The 19,713-nt window shown below is 38.8% G+C and overlaps 1 protein-coding gene across 5 annotated transcripts in view; it reads right to left on the bottom strand.

The window, feature by feature from the left end:
• The window catches only part of LOC149848343 (zinc finger CCCH domain-containing protein 55-like), a 37,616-nt gene extending 18,575 nt beyond the window's left edge, over positions 1 to 19,041 (bottom strand). For all 5 annotated transcript variants that reach the window (XM_089991610.1, XM_089991757.1, XM_089991834.1 and 2 more), the window contains exon 1: positions 18,773 to 19,041. The gene's annotated coding sequence lies outside the window, so the exon portion shown is untranslated. The remainder of the gene's footprint in view (positions 1 to 18,772) is intronic.
• Positions 19,042 to 19,713: the final 672 nt, after the last annotated feature.

The raw sequence follows: 19,713 nt of genomic DNA, 5'->3' as shown, positions 1-19,713 counted from the left end.
TTTTCTATTAGAGTTATATTCTTTAATAAGGAAAATGGCATCCTATTGATAAGGTAGGTGGCAGTTAGGACCGCCTAAGCCCAAAAAATTTTTGGAACCTGATTTGCAATTAGCAAGGTCCTAGTAGTTTGTAGTTTGCATAATATGCTGATGTTTGCGTTCGGCTAGGCCATTCTGTTGTGGAGTGTGTGGACATGATCTTTGATGCGTAATACCATGAAAAATGAGATAGTTTTTGAATTCTTTGGACATAAATTTTCCCCTAGAATCAGTGCGAAAAATGGAAATATCATTTTTAAACTTATTTTTAACCATTTTATGAAATATTTGAAAGTTAGCAAAGGCTTCAGATTTATGTTTAAGAAAATAAATTCAACTATGTCTAGAAAAGTCATCAACAAAAATGACCTAATATGGATATCCACCTTTGGAAATAACTGGTGTGGGCCCCAAACATCTGAATGTATTAACTCAAGTAGTCGTGAAGAAACAAAAATTCTACTAAGAAATGGTAATCTTTTCATTTTGCCAAGAGTGCAGTCATTACAGGAAAAATTTTCAGAATTACAAAATTTTCACAAACTTGAAAATTTTTGAATTTTAGATATATGAGGATGGTCAAGTCTTTTGTGCCATAAATCCAATTATAATTTCTGAACATTTAACAAAATACATTCTTGGGTAATTTCAAAAAGTCCATGTAATAGAGTCTTCATTCTCTATAGCCTTCCCCAATCAGCTTCTCTGACTGACGATCTTATACCCAACAACCATGAGAAGAGAAGGAGATATTACATCCATAGTCAGATATTTGCAAGACAGATAGAAGATTCAAATTAAGTTTAGAGATATATCTAACTTCTGGGATAAAAAAAAAGGATTTTTGAAAATTTTCAAAACATCATATTCCTTTTATTTCAAGAGATGTGTCATAGACTGTAAAAACCTTTGACACACTTGAGTTATTTTTAATACATTCAGATAGACTATTAACATTTGGGGTCATGTGAAAAGAACCACCAGAATCTAAGAGCCAAGAAAAGTTACTTGGACCGGAGAAAGATGCAACAGCTGCTCCAGTTGTGAGGAGGATACCCCTTTGAGAAGAGGTTGAAGGATTTTCATCAGTTGAGCCATAGATACAGATGCATCTTGATCTTTTGACTCGGATTCAACTGATGCAATTCTTTTTTCTTCTCTTCTTTTTAACTTCGGACATTGAGGCCTATAGAGCCTTGGTTCATGACAATGATAACATATGACTCTTCCTTTATCAAAGTCATCGTTTTGCCTTCCAAAATGAGGCGGCTTGTAAGTGCGAGTAAGATTCTCCAGTCTAGACATAGCTAGAATTGAGTCATCATCAACTTTTGGAGTACTTTTTCTAAGTTTATTCCTCCATAGTGAGCTCTTTTATAGTATCAACAATAGAAAGAATTTTTCCACGATGTAAAAGGGCCGATTTGGTGGATTCAAACTCTGGCCTTAACCATTCACAAATTGATAAAAATGTTTCATATCGAGTTGCTTTTGGCGAAGCTCGATAACTTCCGCACAATGTCATTTGGGCTTAAGAAGAGCCAACTCTTCTCAAAGTTCGGACAACTCATTGTAATATTCTTGAATAATTGTTTTTTTTAGTCATTGTCCAAACTTTGTCTTGTAAATTGCACACATGTGCAATATCTTTAAGGGAATACATGTTTTGAAGGTATTCCCAAGCCTTATCGGCATGCTCAAACTTAACTAGACTAGAGCATTTTTTTAATGTCTATGCTATTGATTAACCATGACATAATTTTTGCATGCCCTATCCTTCACTCTTTTCATTTCTTTTCATAAGTGGCTAACACCTTACTTTTCTCTTCTTGTTAAAGGAACCCCTTTATCACCCTCTTTCTTGGTAGGAGATAGTTTAAGTTCTGAATCGGAACCATCCACTATACTCCATAAACCTTTTCCCCATATGTGGTTCTTCATAATGAAAGTCCACTTCACATATTTAGTATCATTTAACTTCATAGGTATGATGGTGATCTTATCATTATCATCCATCTTTTACAAGGGTAAGAGAGTAATGGATAAGAGGAGAGAAAGAAAAGAAAAAAAGTAGACAAGGGAATAAGAGAGAGAATACAAAACCAACTTTTGTAGCACAAGTCCTCCGTTCTTCATACAAATCTTCTTGAGTCAGGAACAAGGTGATGAAATACCTTTTGCAAATGTGGCACGGAAAATGAGGCAAAATCACTTCAAGATCTAAAGTTTTCGTAGCTTTGATATTATGTAATGAAATGGTGGTCTCCAACAAATGCATGCACAACTTACAAACAAGTGTCTATTGGAGACACTACAAGCAAGACCGAAGTCACACGGACTCGGCTAGGGAGGCACCGCACCCGAGTCGACACGCCTCGACACGGGTGCGGCTTCGGTCAACGCCGAGTCGGACTCGATCAACGAGTCGAGGCCGAGTCCGTCCTTGTTTTGGACTCGATCAACGTTGACTGAGTCCAAAAATATTCATTTTTAGGGCAAAAAACAAAAAAAATGTCAACGAGACTCACATCGGGGGGAGTCCCCGGACCCCCCCCCCCTTTCTGCAAGGGCAAAAGTACAATTTGCAAAGTTTGTAAAAACTAAAAACACTCATGCTGGTGCCAAACTTTAGAGGACAATATCCACATATATGCACACACTGGATATATTATATATATATATACATATATAAATATAGTCGTGTCCCCGTGTCCAAAAATTTTGAAATTGTGACGCACCCGCACCCATGTGACATAGAGCAAGACCATTGAAAGGGTCTTGCTTGAAAAAACACTCAAAAAATAAATAATATTTTATTCATGCACAAAATGCTTAAGAAGCATTTGTTATTTTACATTGGAGGGGTTCACCCCTATATATACAAAATGGTGGAGAAGGGAGGAGAGCTCATTGTGAGCTCTCCAAAAGAGTCGTTGGACTCTAGTCCAACGGCTCGTACACGGCTATTGCACTTGACTGGATGAAGTATCTAGTTCCTATTGAACTAGATGCTAAAAAGAAAATAAAATAAAAGCTAAAAAATAATAAAAGAAAATATATAGAAAAAATATATATAATAATATTATTATTATATATATATGTACTACAATTTACATTTTAACAGGGGTTGCTCAACATTTCTAATTTTTTTATTTCAATTGTTTTGTAACTTAAATCTCAAAGCTCCAATAAATTATGGAAATAATGCATCATTTGGCTCCATGAAAGAGTAACAGGTTGTTTCATGCCCATACTCCAACTAGCAACTTGGCATACATTAATCAATCTAACAATGCAGAAATTCTCCAATGAAGCTGCAAATACTTATACGTGGTTACATCATTTGCAACATTTGCAACATTTGCACTGGTTATCTTATTGAAGTCAAAGAATTCCCAAAATAATTGGGCATCTATCTCTATGAAATCTTAACATTCTACACCTACCTAAATGAGAGACTTGTTAATATCACAATTCGCATCCCACTATACTTCGATCTTAAAATCTGATGGAACCATAGATAAAAACTACTCTGTGTGCTCTTCAAACTTCAGCAAACAAATTTATGCAGAAGTTTCACGGGAAGCTCCATACCATGAAGGCCCTAATAAACACACATATTTTGCATATATAAAGAAATAACCACGTTGCAACCTAGGCAGTGAAAGACACCAACTATACACATAAGGTTTGAAGCATTCAGACATAATAGTACGTCTTAAACAAATTTTACAACCATATCTGCAACAAACATAACAATTTGTATCAATTAAAAGATGCCTATACGGATGAACAGGCTCTCACATCATTCATATGTAAAGCAGCCAACCTTGTAAGAGCCTTGACACTACCACTCATAATTTGTGAGATCCCATCACAAGAGTTCTTGATCTTATTAATACACTTGGCTACTTTTTGAATCAATCGCTGAGCATGCTTGCTTGAAGTGATTGTCCATGCAAAATACCACAAAGAGATATACTTGACATTAACCATGATTATTAGTGTACATGCAGTTAGCCAGAAAAAAATTTATTCTTGCTGAGGAAACTGTGAAAGTATCTCCAACAAGATACTAATATCAAGACCTTAATATTCTTGATATTGAACCCACCACGAAAGCACAATAAGAACACTTTAGAACACTTGTGCACAAAAAGCACAACCCACAAATAACTCACAAATGCACAAAGGCATAAAATAATGGAATCAATTTATTGAGAACTTGGGCTTTGACCCAAAGCCATGAGAAAATACAAAGGGGAGAACCCCTATTTATAACACCACAAGAGGGGCCTTGGAGGGGCTCCACCCATAGTCGTTGGAGCCCCTCCAACGGTCACAAATGTGACCGTTGGAGAGGGCCCAACGACTATGTTGGTGGGCCCCCCAAGGTACCTTTTTGGTACACATACAAAAAGAAATGAAAAAAACAAAAAGAAAAATAAAAATAATTACAATCACATCCAAAAAGTGAATGTGCGCAAAAATAGGGAAAAGACTAAACTACCCTTATGACTAAACAAATAGAAATATATTTTATATATATATTTGAGTAGATACATATACATATATATTAATATATGTATATGTATTACCATATATATATATATATATATATATAATATATATATAATATATATATATATTACATTATATGATTATGTACATAATTTAACACCCCCCCTCAAACTTAGGGCAGGATGACCGAGAGTTTGCTAAGAAGGAAGTTGAAGCGCGGAGCACACAAGGCTTTAGTGAAGAAGTCCGCCAACTGATACTCGGACGTGACATATGGAAGGTCAATGATTCCTTGGAGATACGCCTCCCGAACATAGTGACAGTCCATCTCTATATGTTTGGTCCGCTCATGAAAAGTGTGATTTTTAGCAATATAAATCGCACTTTTGTTGTCACAGCAAAGCTTGGTAGGCTCTTCAATTTTGATTCTCATATCTTCCAGCAACTGATGAATCCAAACAATTTCCATGGTAGTAGTCGTCATGGCACGATATTCAGCTTCAGTTGATGATAGAGATACCTTTTGCTGCTTCTTGCATCTCCATGAGATCAATGAGTCTCCTAAGAATACACAAAAACCAGTGGTGAAGTGACGGTTATTTGGGTCACCTCCCCAATCAGAGTCAGTATAAGCAATTAATTTTAACTCAGAAAAGGAAGACAGAAAAACTCCCTTATTAATAGTGTGCTTTAGGTATCTCACGACACGCAAGATAGCACCCATGTGAACAGAAGTTGGTGCATGCTGAAATTGACTTGTCGTATGCACCGCATGTGAGATATCTGGTCTGGTGATACTTAGATACATCAACGAGCCTACTAGTTGCCTGTAGGGAGTAGGATCGGAGAGAGGAACACCATCATCAATCTTCATTTTTGCTCCTACTATAGCAGGAGTTTCACAAACTTTATCATCTGTAATACCTGACCTGTCAATAATCTCAGATGCAAGCTTAGTTTGAGACAAAAAATACCCTCTATGAGAGTATGCAACCTCAATACCCAAAAAATAAGTTAAGAAACTCAAATCAGACATTTCAAACTTATCCTTTAATATGGACTTTATGCTTTTAATCCCTTTAGAATCACTCCCAGTAATAAGCATGTCATCCACATATAGCAACAGAATAACAATCCCTGCATTAGACTTTCTAACAAACAAAGCAGTATCAGTAAAGCATGATGAAAAACCATTATCTAACATCACAGAGTTAAACCTATCATACCAAGCTTTGGGAGCTTGTTTTAAACCATACAGTGCTTTCCGAAGACGAAGCACTTTCCCTTTAGGATACTCCATTCCAGGAGGAGCATCCATATATACTTCTTCGTTTAGATCTCCGTTTAAAAACGCATTCTTAACATCCATCTGATAGATGTTCCATTTATTTATTGAAGCAACAGTTATAAGACATCGGACGGTGACCATCCGAGCAACGGGGGCAAAAGTCTCCTCATAATCAATCCCATATTTTTTACCATACCCTTTTGCAACTAAGCGGGCCTTATATCTCTCAAGAGACCCATCACTCTTAGTTTTGACTTTAAACACCCATCTACACCCTATTGCTTTCTTATCTTTAGGAAGGTCTTGAAACTCCCAAGTTTTTGCTTTCTTTAGGGCTTCAAGTTCATTGTTCATAGCAACTATCCATTCTGGGTATTTTCGTGCTTCCTCAAAATCCCTAGGTTCTATGTACGAGTGAATGGCGCTTAGACAAGCTCTATATTTTGGTGAAAAAGACTCATATGAGATGAACCTAGAAGGGGGTTTTCTTGATCTTTCGGTCCTACGAAGATTTCCTTCACTTGAAGAGGTAGACTCACTATCATATCTTTCGAGGGCACTTCTAAAAGTACTCCTATCTCTATGAGAGTAGGTTATAGGATCTCTATGTGGCTCTTCATTAATGGGTTGATCAGTATGAGTTTCATCATTTTGGTTTGTTTCATCATCGCTAGTATCATCATCTTCAGTTAATAAATCAAACAGAAAAGAATAATCTATATTCTCATCATTAGTTTCAAGTTTTTCGAAACCACTAACATTTTCCAAGAAGCTTACATTTCTGGAAACATAAAGTTTATCACTCTTAACATCATAACAGCGAAAACCTTTATGAGTTTCAGAGTAACCAAGAAAGGCACAAGGAATGGCCTTAGGGGAGAGTTTGTCATTTTTATCAGTAAGGACAAAACATTTACATCCAAAAACCCTTAACCTGCTATAATCAGGTTCTTTTTCGTATAATTTTTCAAACGGGAAAATCTTGTTCAAGTTTTTAGATGGAAGTCTATTTATGAGATAGACAGAAGTAAGAGCGGCCTCCGCCCAGAGTTTTTTCGGTATATTTTGAGAAATGAGCAAAGTTCGTGTGGTTTCAATAATATGCCTATGTTTCCGTTCAGCCAACCCATTTTGTTGGGGGGTTTTGGGACAAGACTTTTGATGAAGAATTCCATAGTTTTCAAGATAGCTTTTAAATTCATTGGAAAGGTATTCGCCACCTGAATCGGTTCTAAAAATTTTCAAATTTTCATTGAATTGATTTAAAACCATCATATGAAATGTTTTAAAAGTTGAAAAAACTTCATATTTATGTTTAAGAAAATATATCCAACTAAACCTAGTGAAATCATCCACAAAGATAACATAGTAAGAAAAGCCTCCCTTGGATATCACCGGAGCTGGACCCCATACATCGGAGTGAACGATTTCAAAAGGTTTTGTTGTAAACATGGATCTTTGAGGAAAAGGAAGACTTCTCATTTTTCCAAGAATACACTCATTACAAACAAAATTTTCATTACAAAGATGCTTAATAAAAGGCAAATAAGAGATTTTAACAATGTTGGGATGACCCAATCTCTTATGCCATACATGAATATCTTTGTTTTGAGCAACATTACAAAATTGATTCTTGGGAATTTTAAGAAAATCAACATAGTAGAGGTCTCCTCTCCTAGAGCCTTCCCCAATCAATTTCCCGGACTGGCGATCCTGTATCCAACATTTATTAGAAGAGAACTTTATATCGCAACCATAGTCCGAGAGTTGAGAAACGGAAAGTAAATTTAAGTTTAGTTTTGGAATAAGACGAATTTTTGGGATAAAAAAATCTTGTTTTTCAAAATTGCCCATTCCTTTAATTTCAAGAGGGGTTCCATCCGCGGTTGAGACAAAAGATGGAAGGCGATTTTCAGAATAATTAGAAAGAAAACAATGACTTGGAGTCATATGAAACGAAGCACCAGAATCAAGTAGCCAAGATGTCTTACCAAGAGAGGAAGAAGATGACATGGCGGCTCCAGAAGTGCCTCCTTTGAAAAGAGGTTGAAGAGCATCCATAATTTGATGAAGCGAAAGAGGTTCATTTGATGTTGAAGGCCGTTCCTCCGATTGGGATGCTAAAGCCGCGGCGAGGAATTTCTTCCATTTACGACAATTGGGTTTGATATGTCCCGGTTCTTTACAAAAATAACAAGTTAATTTGCTATCATCTCTCTTGCCATATCGATCATTTTGCCCTTGATTTTTGAAATGGGGCGGTTTGTAGGTCTTCAAATTATTACCGGGTCTTGACACGGCATTGACTACTTCATAGTCATTTTGAGAAGGAGTAGCAAGAATGCTTGGGTTATTTTTACTAATCCCCATACGTGTTTCCTCACCACTTAGCTTGGTGATGACATCTTCAATAGATGGGGAGGTAAAAGCCGATAGAAGAGAGGACCGAATTTGCTCAAATTCGGGTCTAAGACCATTTAAGAAGTTGAAGAAACGATCTTCCTCAAGTTGTTTGTGCCTTAACTCAATAGCTTCTCCACTCCATTTTGGTTCGAGCATGGCAAGCTCGTCCCAAATAGATGATAATTCGGCAAAATATTCCCGAATAGATAAATCATTTTGTTGAAGAGTCAAGGCTTTCTTTTGGAGGTAGTATTTGTGAGACAAGTCTCTTGACGTATACATTTTTTCAAGGTATAACCAAGCTTCGGAGGCCCTTTTAAATTTGATGATGTTGGCATTGATCTTGGTTTCAACGGACGAAAAAATCCAAGACAATATTTTGAAGTTCTTCATTTCCCACTCATCATGCCTTTTGGAATATTCTTCTAAGGCCTTTTGTTTATCTTCTCCTTCAAGAATTTTGATTTCCCCTTTCTCTATAATAGAAAGCTTGGGTTTGGGTTCCGATATGGATCCTTGAACATAACCCCAAAGACCTTTCCCTTTGATATGGGCTTCCATGTTGCCGGCCCAAACATGGCAGTTTGAACCACTAAGTTTAAAACCAAGGGAGAAGTGGGAGTCTTTTTCACCCATTATGGAGAGGAGAAGATGAAAAATAAAGCGTACCTTAACGGATTTTCAACCTTTTCTTGACAAAAGTTGCTTCTAAAATATTGCCCGGAGCAAATGCTTTACTCAAAAACTTCACTAGCTTGAGGGCACGATTTTCGAGGTGCTTCACAAGAGGCGAGATACACGATCTTCTTTCTTCCAACGAGGCTCTGATACCATGTGAAAGTATCTCCAACAAGATACTAATATCAAGACCTTAATATTCTTGATATTGAACCCACCACGAAAGCACAATAAGAACACTTTAGAACACTTGTGCACAAAAAGCACAACCCACAAATAACTCACAAATGCACAAAGGCATAAAATAATGGAATCAATTTATTGAGAACTTGGGCTTTGACCCAAAGCCATGAGAAAATACAAAGGGGAGAACCCCTATTTATAACACCACAAGAGGGGCCTTGGAGGGGCTCCACCCATAGTCGTTGGAGCCCCTCCAACGGTCACAAATGTGACCGTTGGAGAGGGCCCAACGACTATGTTGGTGGCCCCCCAAGGTACCTTTTTGGTACACATACAAAAAGAAATGAAAAAAACAAAAAGAAAAATAAAAATAATTACAATCACATCCAAAAAGTGAATGTGCGCAAAAATAGGGAAAAGACTAAACTACCCTTATGACTAAACAAATAGAAATATATATTTTATATATATATTTGAGTAGATACATATACATATATATTAATATATGTATATGTATTACCATATATATATATATATATATATATATAAATAAAATATATATATTACATTATATGATTATGTACATAATTTAACAGAAACTTGTCTAGAAAAATATATTTTGAAACTCATTTAAAAACAAGTAATCGGAAAAGGTCACTTCCTAAATCATGTCCTCTCACTAAAAAGTGAAAGACAAAATAAACCTGTCACATGGGTGCGGGTGTGGGGATGCGGCACTTTAAAAAACATGGTGCGGGGATGCAGCAAAAAAACTTGGACCCGGGTCGGATTCGGATCCGACCCGGATCCAAACCCGTGCTTATTTAAAGCACACAGGGAGAAACCCTCCCCCACGTGGAAGCAGATCAGGTCATGCTGAACATGAGCGTTTTTGCTCATGCACACATCGTGGCCGTCTGTTTGCATTTTGGATGAATGCCACGTGGTTTGTTGACTTTTTAGCTTTTTAAAATGCAAATCGGATGGCCAAGAGAAAAAATGCTCATATTCAGCATGACCCGATCTGCTTCCCCCTCCCCACGCTGCTCACTCTCTCTCCTCGCTCACCTTCTCCCCGCGTCGTAGGCTCCCTCTCTCCCATTCGTTTTCCGGACACCTGAAGCCGGCAAGCCCCACGTCCGGCGAGCCACCCGACGTCGGTCCTTCCTGTGCCAGCGATGCGCCCTCCGGCCCCCTTTCAGGTGAGCTCCCTCTCGCCTCTCTTCTTCTTCTTCTTCAAGCGAGCCTCCCTCGACGTCATTTTTTTTTACATAAATGACCCTGGGTGCGTTGACCACACCTAGGGTCGGGTTGACCGCACCAGGTGCCGCACCCGCACGCGCACTCGCGTCGACGTCGTCGACGACGCGGGTGCGGCACCTGGTTAACCGAATCCCTCTGACATAGGAATAAACACAAGTTTTACAGGTTAGATAAGCATCAGGAGCTTCACTTTTTGCTTTTTGTGTATATTACGGTGACAGATCATCTATCAGAAATGTAGGGACGGCATATCTGTAGCTAAACAACTGCATGAGCAAAAAGAATTCAAGATTATCTCATAACATAAGCACAATGACTTGAAGCTAAAGCATCAGGAATTGTTACAGCAATCCTGCATGATCAGTTTATTGCCTCTTGTAAATGAAAAGGAAAAACTAACAATGAAATATAACAGATAATCAAAGGAAAAAAAATGTTACTAGTACTAATGAGAATCTGAAAATTCCTATCCCGAGGTTTATAAACAGATTACTCAGCAAATGAACACAATTATCCATTTCATTATCCACAACAACCTACGGTGTGTGTGTGTGTGTGAAAGCACAGTTTTTTTTTTTGAAAGAATGTGTGAAAGCACAGGTTAAGTTAAAAAAAGGGAAATTTTCAAAATAGCTCCCAATTTTAGGGTGATAATAAAAAACATCAAATTTTTCCAAATTTTAACAAGTAAACCTAAAAATTTCCTTGGTTAATTAAAAAACTCCAAAGTCTTAAACTATCCAAGCCACAATCTATCCTGTATTGATGGGTTTACCCTTACAACTGAAATCCTCTCCCCTCTCCCCTCCCCCTTGCAACTCTTCTCCCTTCCCTTCTTTCTCAACTACCTGATACGCCCCAGATTGGAGAGGCACCTAGGCGAAGTGCAGGGCATACCGCTGGGCTGAGATAGAGTGCCCTATCTTCAGGCACTGAGGGCAATGGTCGGCCAAACTCTACTGCACATTGCAGAGTGAGTGCCAGTGAGCTCAGAGCGTGCACACGCGGAGGGGAACACGAGGGCCGTGGGCATCCAGTGGTGTATGGTGGCATGCGAGGAAAGGGCACCAGATGGGTGTGCCGATGGCCGTGCCCACCCAAGTCAGCTGAGGGTAGAGAGAGAGAGAGAGAGAGAGATTTCCCCAAAAGATCAAAATACTTTCAATAGCCTCTTGAGAGCTTATTACAATCCTCAAATAGGGCTTAAACCCTAATACCCTCCTAAACAGTTCTTCGAATCAGACTTTAAGGACCCACACCCCAATTACCCATTTACAATTTTACGGTGTCGCACTATACATTCAACCTCATGCACCTACCTAAGGCCTTAGCGCATATCAAATACCACCATCCATCTACTTTTTCCTCTTTCTATCACTACCATGTAGCACCACCAGCCCATCATCACCTTCCCTTTCTTCTACACTAGCAACCACCATCACCACCACTACTACTTGTATCACTGCCCATGCCATTTCATCCTCTCAACCCTCTTACAAACCACCCATCAGTCAGTGTTTTTCCATTCTTCCACTGCCATTACCACCACCATCATCATCCATCTTTTTTACCTTCTACAACCTCCCACCTTTGCTCTTTTCTCTTTTCTATTCATTGTTTCAAATAAGCATAAATCTAGTCTCCAATGGCAAGTGAATGGAGAAAACAAACTTCATAAGATGGCAAACTTTGCACATTACAACGAGTTGAGCTCTTGGTTATGTATGTGGAGAGGGAAACGGAGAGATTTTGAATATATTAAGGGTGAGAGAGAGAAAGAGACAGATTTCCCCAAAAGATCAAATAATAGCCTCTTTACAATCCTCAAATAGGGCTTAAACCCTAATGCTTTCCTAAACGGTTCTTTGGATCAGACTTTAAGGACCCACACTCCAATTACCCATTTACAATTTTAGGGTGCCACACTATACACTCGACCTTATGCACCTACCTAAGGCCATAGTGACTATCAAATACCACCATACATCTACTTCCTCTTTCTATCACTACTGTGTAGCACCACCAGCCCATCATCACTTTGCCTTTCTTCTACACCAGCCACCACCATCACCACTACTACTACTACTAACATCACTGCCCATGCCATTTCATCCTCTCAACCCCCTTACACACCACCCATCAGTCACTGTTTTTCCATTCTTCCACTGCCATTGCTGTTAAAATAGGTTGTATATATATATATATATATATATATATATATATATATATATATATATATATATATATATATCAGTCTTGTAATAGGTAATGTCCATTCAGGGCATTTTTGTCTTTTTACTCATGTAATTAGGGCTGTCCATTAAGGATAGTATTATATTTATTTTCTTTTTATATTTTTTTAGGAATTTATTTATTGTCTAGGGGCTTTATGGTGACTAGAGAGTCGTTGGGAGCTCCCACTGGCTTGTTTCTTGTGCCCTCTTGTATATAAATAGGGACATCTTGTCCCTATTTCACTTAATGAACCTCTTAAGCATTTTACGAATAAAGATCTATATTTTTTTAATTTTGCTCTCTTGGGATAAGCCCTTGTAGGCTCATTGTGTTGTCCCTTAGTGGGCTTGCTCTTGTGGGCCTTGTATTTGTATGTCCTTGCTTCCGCTTACTTCATTACATGGTATTAGAGAGAAGGAACCTTGGAACGTGTTGTTCGTGATTGATCAAGGGACCAAGGGTTTGTGGGACGTGTTTGTGATCTTCCACCTACTCTTCTCTTTCTCTCTATCTCTCTCTATCTATGTCACATGGACTCGCCAAACAGGCTGCCACACTCGGGTTGACGTGACGTGGGTGCTGATGCAGGTGCGGATACGGGTGTGGCACCCAGTGCGGTCAATAAGCCCTGAGTGCGGTCGACCCGCACCCAGGGTTATCTTTGTCCAAAATGGACTCGGTAAACTAACACCGAGTCCATTTAAAAAAATAATTGGGGGTGGGATGGGTTTAGGGGACGACTCATCCCCTCCCCCCGACTCTGACTCCTCTCCTCCTCTTCCAACGGCGGAGGCGTCCTCCTCCTCTTCCGACAGCGACGACAAAGGTCTCTCTCTCTCTCTCTCTCTCTCTCTCTCTCTCTCTCTCTCTCTCTCTCTCTCTCTCTCTTCTTCTTTCTCCTCCTTCCTCCCCCTCTCATTGGCACAAGGGTCGAACCATGCATGGGTTAACTAAAAACTGTTAAAAACTATATACACACTCCCTTCACCCCGACACCCAAGTTTTTTTAAAGTGTTGTATCGCCGCACCTGCACCTATGTGACATAGCTCTCTATCTTTATCTATGGATCGGGAAAGAAATTATGGAGATACGTGATGGACACCACTCTTGAACCCTAACTTATGCTCACCAAGCTTAAGGGAGGCATCTAAAAGCCACTTGAAGGAGAAGAAAGAAAGAAGGCTATTTATGACTATCAAATGAAAGTTGAAGATTGCGAGAGCAATATGCCAAGATTCTTGCATGGTTGAACCATGAACAACGTATATATTAAAATTTATGTCGATATGGTCAAATTTAGAAAGGCAAATGAGGCATGGCGATTTATGAAAGGCATGTATACCCAAAAGGATCTTGCAAGTCAGTATTATAGTTATTACTTGCAAGGCAATATTAGAACTATAAAGCGAAAAGATATGAATGTTAGGGATTGTTTTTAGTGTCTTATCCCCTCTATGGGATGAGCTAGCATCCTTAGAACCCAAATGGGTGGCTTACAAAGATGTGAAACTTAGGCTTAAGCAAATGAAAAACGAGCATTGTTTCCAATTTTTGCATGGATTGTGCCTTGAGTATGAGCAAGTGAGATCATCTCTTCTCCATAGGACTACTCCTTTGCCAATAGAAGAGGTTATTGCTCAAATTTGCCAAGAAACTCGACTTGGCATGTCTAAATTAGAAGATGAAGTATTGGTCACAATTCGACCTAGCAAGTATGTAAAGACGTACAAGCCTCCTCAATTTGGAAGTCAATACGAAGGCTCAAGAAAAATCATTTGTTATTATTATAATTTGTCAGGTCACATCAAACCAACATGTTCCAAACTAAAAAACAAGGCGGCTTCCATAGATTAATTCATGTCGAAAAAAGGAGAAGAAGCAAGTAGGGGTGGCAATTTCTGACACGACCCGCCAACCCGCCTCTTAGGCGGGTTCGGGTTGGGCTTAAGCCAACCCGTTTAATAAACGGGTCGACCCGTGTAACCCGTTTATTAAACAGGTCGGGTTCGGGTTGGGGGTATGCCAACCCGCCAACCCGTCTGACCCGTTTAATAAACGGGTTAGGCGGGTGGGTCAACCCGTCTGCCCGACCCGTCAACCCGCCAACCCGACCCGTCAACCCGACCCGCCAACCTGCCTACCTGCCAACCCGATTCGTCAACCCGCGAACCTGAAAACCCGTTTACCCGACCCAACCCATTTATTAAATGGGTTGGCGGGTCGTGTCGGGTTACCCGTTTATTAAACGGGTCGGGTTCGTGTTTGCCACAGCCGACCCGTTTAATAAACGAGTCGGGTTCGGGTTGAGGTATGCTGACACGCCAACCCGCCAACCCGACCCGATTGCCACCCCTAGAAGCAAGCAAAGATGAAGGAAATCTCAAGGACTCCATTGGTCAACTAACAATGGCACTTCAACAATTTTTAAAGACTTCATCGACTTTGGGTGCTGCTATAGCTTCTTCTTCTCCTCCAAGTATGTGTTTTTTGATTCTTGATTCAACAACCTCCTTTCATATAACACCTCATGAGAACGCCATATCTGATGTATGTGTTAGGAATATAGTACGTGAATCGGGTTTGGATCCAGATCCAAGACCCGAGTTCACCATGTATTGTTAAGTTGTATTTTATTCATGTACCAGAGGGCAAAATTGTACATTGTCATGGTTGAGCTATATTTATATATGATGAGATGTCACCCTAGGGATTTTGGGTTGAGACGTCATTCAAGTTCCAGGCTTCTTCTCTTCTTTCTTACCTGTTGTGTAGGACAAGTTTTCCAAAGGAATATTTCACATGGTATCAGAACTATGAAGAGATAAGTTCCATTAAACTTTGGCTGCAATCTCCTCCTCTCATGTCTCTCTCCATATATCCCTCTCTTATTTGTGTCAACCCCTTTTTCTTCAACTACTCTCATTTTGTCTTTCCACTAAACAAAATTTTTCCCCTTTCTTTTCTTTTGCTTTAGATCTGAAAATATTTTCAGATCTATTATGCTTCTTGTCTTCTTCAGATCTGCATATTAATTAGCCCCGTTTATTCTTCTTTTCTTAAAATCTCTTCTCAGATCTGATTTTACATTTAGATCATATCGTTCTTTCATACCAGACTTATTCTCTTGTCAGATCAGATTTGACGACAAGTCTGATAGAATATTAAATATGCTCTTGGGTGGTGTCCCTGTTAAATCCACTTGAATATAAAAAAAAAGGGAAGAGGCTAAAACCAATAGATCGAGTACGATTTTTGCCTTGATATGTGGTTCTTGATCCTTAGTTTGATTCCTTATTCAGCCTAAAAAAAGGCTGGCTGTTCGGATTAAATTAGATTCTCTGATTAGTTATTTGGATCAAATTTTTCTTGTTGGTTGAACTGAATTCAATCTTGTTTTAAGTCATATTTCTTGTTTATTCCCTTCAGTCATTCTCTATAGCCGCCAATAATGCTTCTTTTCTTAGCCACTTGGTCACCGAAAAACTTGCTTCTTCAATTTCATCTTAGAAGAAACAAATCATTCCTGTTCTTTGCAGTCATGATTTAATGGGACACCTTGATGGGTCGATTCTTGTGTCTTTGGAATATGTTTCCCAAACAATTTTAGTGCAGAGAAGGCCTCAGAGACTAAGACTGTGATTAAGAATCTAGAGTTGGCTGTGTGGTACAAAAATGACCAGTCAGTTGTAGACTTCATTACAATCACTCTCTCTCGTGAAGTTCTCCTTCATATTCCATCGGAAATCCTAGCAAAAGAATTATGGGACATTCTTCGCCAATCGTATGAAAAAATCTCCACTCCCAAAGTATATCAACTGAAAGTGCAGTTTGCCAACCTGAAAAGAGAAGATTCTAATGTTATAGAATATCTCAACAAGAATAAAGTACTTGTGGATCAACTTGTAGCTATAGGGTCTCCATTGTCAGATGAAGATGTGTGCACAAAGATGATTCAAGAGCTTGGACCAAAATACAATATGTTTGCCACCGTGTATACCAGTAATGTACCTAGACCGCCTTTTGATAGGCTGGGAACTATGCTATTGGAACATGAAGCCATGTTTGGCATCTCATCTAGCACTCGAAAAGATAAAGTTAATCATGAGGTTATGATTACAGACCTAAGCTTTAACTCTACCCGAGAAAGAGGGCATGGTTCTGGATGGAACTTTGTGTTAAGATTATATATATATATATATATATATATATATATATATATATATATATATATATATATATATATATATATATATATATATATTCCTTTATCATTGTAATATATATATATAATGTATATATATAGTTATTTATTTCTATAATAGGTAGATACCGCTAGGGGTATTTACAGCTTTTCCTCCTGTAATAAGTTTTGTCCTCTAGGAACAGATTTTTCTTTTTCTTTATTTTTTATTTTGTATTGTCTTTATCCCAAAGACCAAAGGCATTGAGGTCATTCACCCTTAGAGTCATTGGAAGCATCCCAATGGCAACAACTCTATGGGAGCTCCCTTTTGGCTCTTCTTTTTATACATAAGGGACTCCTTGTCCCAATTTCATGTAATGCTTCTCTTAAGCATTTATGCTCTATGTCACATGGGTGCGGGTGCGGGGGTGTGGCACTTTCAAAAACCTTGGGTGCGGGGGTGCGGCAAATATATATATATATATATATATATATATATATATATATATATATATATAGAGAGAGAGAGAGAGAGAGAGAAGGGGGTCCGGGGGTTCCCCCGGCGCGGGTCCTATTGCGCGGTCAGCGGGCGGGGGTCAGGGGGGCCGCCCCTAGCGGGGGGTTATAGGGGGGCAGCCCCCCCCCCCCCCCCTCAAGAATTTTTTTTAATTTTGCAGCCCATTTCATAGGGCAAAATTTTAAAAAAAAAATCCAAAAATGGACCAAAATGACCCTGGGTGCATTGACCGCACCCAAGGTCGGGTTGACCGCACTGGGTGCCACACCCGCACCTGCCGAATCCATGTGACATAGTTTATGCTCAATAAAAATGAATATTTTTTATGTTTTGTGTTTTTCTATTTAGTTTTTTAATGTTTTATATGCACTTAGTGCTTGTGTTGCTGTCCCTTGTTCGCTATTGTGTTGTCGCATAGTGGACTTGTGCTTATGCACTTTTGTGATTGTGATCTTGCAAGCCCTTAGTGGCATTGTTTTTGTATTTTCCGCTATTAAATTTCACTTTCGTGATTGTGATCTTGCAAGCTGTGTCCATGTTACATGGAGCTTAAGATTAACTGAGTTTCAGAAAGAGGAAAATATGTTAAATTATGAATGTTGAAGAATGATTTTCTTTTTTGGTTCATATCGCGGACCCCAATTGTTTTGGGATGAAGGCGTAGTTGTTGTTGTTGTATGAATGTTGAAGAAAATGTTATGGATCAATTTGAATGTGATCCAACTTGTTTCTCTGACTAGCATAAATCAGTGGTGCACTAGGAAATAAAAAGGACAGTTTTCAGAGTACACTGATGACTCTATGACTAAACAAACACAAAAAATACAAACCACATAATACAATATGGATTGCAAGAAACTTCAACAACTGAAGGGAAAGCTAAAAAAAAGTGGCTGTTGGTGCATGTGAATCCTGTCGTTGTATAACAATTTTCCACATGTAACATATTGAAGTTAAAAGACCCAAAATCAAATACCTCCTAATTGATTTACTGCCAATCTTGACAACAGCAATTAGCTGTCCCTCTCAAATCAAATTCTATAGTCACAACTTTCAAGACAAACAACTAAAGTTTCATATATTGTTGTTTCAAGACCAAAGTAAGTAAATGATACCCTACCAAGATGAATCCTTTACCTAACAAGCCCTCCCAAATTGAACACCACCAACATAAGTAAAACCCCAAAACAGAGCCCACAAGAGAAAAACAGAAAACTCTACAGTTCCTTCAAAAACACGAAACTGAACAAAAACCAACTTGCAATTGGATTCCAAGCTTGAGGAAAACATCAAAACAAGTCCAAAACAATCAAATACAAGATATAAGAACAACAAGAAATAGTCATAACAAGCAACACCCATCTTCTTCAAAGCACAATAAACCAAAAGGAACTGAAAGGAAAACAACCATTGTAAAGAATAGTGGGAAAACAAAGGGCGGTGATGAGAAAACCACATTACCTCATGAGAAGCAAGCGCTGAAGAGGCCGTTGGGAAGGGAACGAGAAGATGGATGTCATCCTTTAAGGCGAGGAACGTCGGAAACTGGTGGAGGGATTGAAGATACAAAGATGGCGAGAAAAAGAAATCCTCGAAGCGGGATGTGGAAGAATTGGGGCGGGGAAGCAAGAAGAAGGCTCTCAAATTCCAGCCCTTTGTGGGATTTTCACCCTCTGAGCCCTTTTCCTACACTCATTAGGAAAAATACTTCCGGACGCCGCCCTTTTCCCCTTTCCTTTTTGGCGTAAATCGCAAAACGCCGGACACCTTATCAGATATTTACTATGACGCGACCAATTCAACTCTTTCATTATCACATTCAATAAATCTCTCCTTTTTAATTAATTTTTTTCATATACCCACTTTAGTTATAAAATAATGTCACAAAGACGAATGGACAGGGATGGATCATGGAGGTTAGACTCACAAACTTGATTTTTTTTTTAAGAGATTCAAGGACACGAAACTTTTTAATTTTAATAAAAACAATATATTTTTGACAAATTAATATTTAAAATATTATTAAAAATATTACAAATAAAACCCATAGAGTAACAAGACCGTTGGTTCATCGTCGACATGTAAAGCCTCGTGAAGGAAAGCGCAATGATTGGAGGCTTCTAGATGAAGCATGACTTGGGACATAGGATACACACCTCGTTAAAAACCTCTCATATAATCAATAAAACTTTTTTATTTGTGGATAAATCTCAACAAATATCAAGAATTATAAATCAAAAATATACAAATAGCCCCAAGGGGGGTTCGTGTAGTGGGGTTGAGCCTTGGCTGCTAGACCATCAGTCGAGGTTTGATTTTCATGGGTGTCGCCCCCTCTCCGCAAGACAATGCATAGCATAGGCTACTATAGTATGGCAGGTTGAGCCAGTGCGGCTAGGTCT

Source organism: Nuphar pumila, chromosome 1, assembly GCF_984573655.1.
Source record: "Nuphar pumila chromosome 1, dmNupPumi1.hap1.1, whole genome shotgun sequence".
Lineage (NCBI taxonomy): Eukaryota > Viridiplantae > Streptophyta > Magnoliopsida > Nymphaeales > Nymphaeaceae > Nuphar > Nuphar pumila.
The sequence above is the reverse complement of the archived record's forward strand: the minus strand, read 5'-3'. Positions and strand labels throughout refer to the sequence as shown.